This window comes from Aplysia californica, unplaced genomic scaffold (genome assembly GCF_000002075.1).
Source record: "Aplysia californica isolate F4 #8 unplaced genomic scaffold, AplCal3.0 scaffold00480, whole genome shotgun sequence".
NCBI classification, from domain to species: Eukaryota; Metazoa; Mollusca; class Gastropoda; order Aplysiida; family Aplysiidae; genus Aplysia; species Aplysia californica.
The window spans coordinates 259146-263118 of record NW_004797750.1 but is presented as its reverse complement, the minus strand read 5'-3'; positions in this window follow the sequence as shown (position 1 = coordinate 263118).

The following is a 3973-nucleotide window of genomic DNA, read 5'->3' as shown; positions in this document are numbered from 1 at the left end:
CCCAAGAAAAAAACCAAAAGCAAAAACAAAACAAAAACAACAACACTTTAAAAAAAAACCCAAAAACCTTAAAAATTAATTTAATGTGCTCAACCAAACGGAACCGCTTTTATAGTAGCGATATCAACATTTATGTCCCTTTCAATTTAAAACTTATATAAGCACCATTCGAGCTCCAGGTTGCTACAGTTGGCCACATGCAAATGTCTCGCGTTCCAATCTGTGTGGGCTCTGATTAAGCGTCCTTTGTGGACAATTTTCCATTTACGATCCAGTTCTTTAGTGAACTGCCTTCTAAATGACCTCACATGCGTCATCATTTCTTGTATGGTCAGGACTTAAGCCCTCACTCCCTGAGCAGATGTTTTAGTCTTGAGCTAAACCACTATCGACTCCATCTCATAATCATCTCACACCCACAGTCACCCCTCCCCACCTTTTCTTCCCCGTTCGCCCCTTTTCAAAGCACCCCCACCCCCCACCCCAAACCCGCTCCGCCCTGTTTCTGCCCCCGTCCACATGTTAACCCCCCCCCCTAATGTGAAATCCAATCAGAGCGAGGCTGGAGTCTAGTCAAGCAAAACCAGATGATGGTGATGATACTATTGGCACCTGCTGCTGTCTGTTCTGCAGATTTCTGGATCCCAAGTACTATTCCTCGAGATTCTCTCTACAGCAACAGAAGGCCCGTTTGCTTTGAAGTCTCAAGGGTGAATGAATCATTGTCGAGACCGGCATCGAGGTTTGGTGCCGTGTAAAAAGGGAAAGGCGATCAAACGAGGCTTCCCGTTATAGAAATCACGAATTGAACCCGAGAAGTGACCCCGTCTGTTGGAGCAGGACGCCCCTCCCGTGCTTCTTCTATTACGCTTAGAAAGCCGTTCCCAAACAAGTCTGGGGCTAATTTCCACTCCCAGAATGCACCCTCATAACGGAACCATCACTTTGAAGTTGCGACTAACCTTGAGAATCCCCGAGCGATCGCGATTAGGGGGATGATTTAATTTGAGACTTGCAGTTCTCCGGACCGAATAATTTCTCTGCAGATGGCGCCAAGATCCAAAAGCCTCCGCTACATTGATTCTGCCCGCTAAGATAATGGCTGACGTCTGCCATTGTTGTCCTTAGAGTTCTCTCCCCTGCACCACATAACGTCGGCTCGCGCCGCTCTCCTCGGCTGGCAATTAAAATTTCTTTGATCTCCGCGCAGAGCGGGACTTCACCATCTTAATTAATGGAATTTTGAAATTTAAGAGTCATCAGTGACCAACCCCGTTGTGACATAAATCCAGGTTGGATTCCGCCCCAGCGAGGAGGCACCTCTGTCTTAATCTCTTGATTAGGTTCATCATTCATAACATTATTACGTAAGGCCGGAAGGATTAAGCAGGAGCTGTTTAAGCCTTACGAAGCGGCCAGATTAATCACAAGGAGACGTTTTGTTCTGTGGCAGCGCGGAGATATCGTCTTTGTTCTCTGTCTTTGAATGACCTGATCGCTGTATACCTCGACGTGCTTTGTGTCAGGCAGGAGCCTCTGTGCATGTCGGGACTTGTGAAAGTCTTCATTGATTGGTTCAGGGAGCATAACAAAGTTTTAAAGAGCTGTTGATGACTTTACAGTTTGTGTTCCATTTTGGTATTCACGATGTTCTATCTATCTATCTATCTATCTATCTATCTATCTATCTATCTATCTATCTATCTATCTATCTATCTATCTATCTATCTATCTATCTATCTATCGATCTGTCGCTTTCAGTTTGTATCTGTATTGTCTACTGTATTAGAAAAATAATTATACATGTATTTCTATTTTTTAAACAGTATATTTTAGTGACTTGATAAACCTACATGTGTATGTTGTGATATGAAATCGCTCTTATCGTCTAAGAAGAAAAAAAACACCAATTAATCCTGACAAATAAAACCAATGTAATCAAAATTTCACAGAGCAGTCGGGTAAAATGAAAGCTTGGACAAGTTACTGTGGAAACATTTTAGGTCATGATATTAAAGTGATTGTCTCTCATTTCGTTATAATGTTATCCCCAGAAGTTGCGCCTGGTTCTCCCTGTCACGAGACAATAACGCAGCCATCAACCTTAACCCAATCACTCCTCTGTTGTGCCACAACTCAGTACTTCGACTGCAGGGGCGGTTCATTGTACTAAATTATTGTAGTGTAACAGTCGGGATAAAAAAGACTTAATTAATGGTATTCTGACTTGTCAGAGTTTGGGTATGAGCAAGAGAAAAACCGAAACTACTATCAGGTTATTAAGAAGTACTTCGCCTGGTAATCTTATCCTTAACTATCGATAATTTCCGAGTAGAAGCAAAAAAGATCTTTTTATTTTGGAACTGTTTTAACCTCTTTATTTTTTATTTTTCCATTAATCTTCTATTTTATATTAGTCTAGCCTACATGAACGATTTCATGTACCATTAAAAAAAAAACTTGCTTTTTTAAGTAAGACGTAAAAAAACTACCGAAGTCCTCAGATCTGGGAAAATTAATAAAGATGGAATGATAAATTTTGGTTTTTGTAAAAAAGGAAACAACAACAACAACAACAAAAAGGCAAACAAAGAAAAACAACAACAGGACCTATATGGACCTCCGTGGACAGAAACGAAACATGTGTACATGATCTTTTCTCCTACCCCCCCCCCAAACCCCCCAAAAAAACAAAAAAACAAAAAAAGAAACAAAACAAAAAACAACCCCACAAACCAAAAACAAAAACACACTCACAAAAATCCCCAAAACAAAGCAAAAACAAAAACACACTCACAAAAATCCCCAAAACAAAGCAAAAACAAAAACACACTCACAAAAATCCCCAAAACAAACCAAAAACAAAAACACACTCACAAAAATCCCCAAAACAAACCAAAAACAAAAACACACTCACAAAAATCCCCAAAACAAACAAACAAGCAAAAAACTTACCTACTTAAACAATGATTTCCTCGTTTGTTCCACACTTTTGACATTTGAGTTCCTACAGCTTTTTGCACTACAGACGGCTCTACGATATCCAGATCTATCTAGAAGCAAAAAGTTTAGGATTATTGGTCTAAAATAATGCACTACTTTTTGTCTATCTTTATTTGTTTTCTATCAAAATAAGTGATATTTTAGTCTAGCGTATTCACCGCAAAATCGAGGATATAGACTGTTACTATCTTCACTGACTCAATTATTCTAATTCTTTTGTCATCTGCTTGCTTATGGGTGGTCATAGAAAAACAAAAAGTGAGGGAGATACAAAGAGAGAAGGACATACAGACAGACAAACAAATAGACAGAGTGGGAGACAGATAAATATGGTATGGGTACGAGGCCACCATCTATAAGTTCACAGCTGACATCTAAAGAAGAAACAGCTAGAGGGTCAAGGTCATCAGGGGAAATAAGGAAGGCATCTTAGTAATGGATAGGTAAATAGTGGCAGTCAAGGGGAGGGAATGTTGAGAGAAAGAAAGAAAGAAAGATAGAAAGAACGAACAAAGGAAAGAGTGAAAGAAAGAAAAAAGAAAGAAAGAATGAATGAATAAAAAGAAAAAAAGAAAGAAAGGAAGAAAAGAATCGAGAAAAAAGTAAGAAAGAAAGAAAGAAAGGAAAGAAAGAATGAAAGCGAGAAAGAGAGAAAAAACCCGAAAGAAAGAGAGAAAGAAAGCAAAAAAGCAACAACAAAAAAGAAAGAAAAAAAGAAAGAAAGAGAAAAAAAGAAAGAGAGAAATGGAGAAAAAGAAGTATCATTTCAACCAGTAAGCTATTTTTTTAAAATATGAAAACAAAAAGCCCTCAACAAAATACATTAAATAAGTATTAAGTATGCCCTCTCCACTACCTCATTGACTGGGTGCACAATAACAATGAAGATGATGATATCAATTATGATAATTATGATACGGGTAATGATAATGATACTGATAATAATAATAATAATATTATGATTATTATT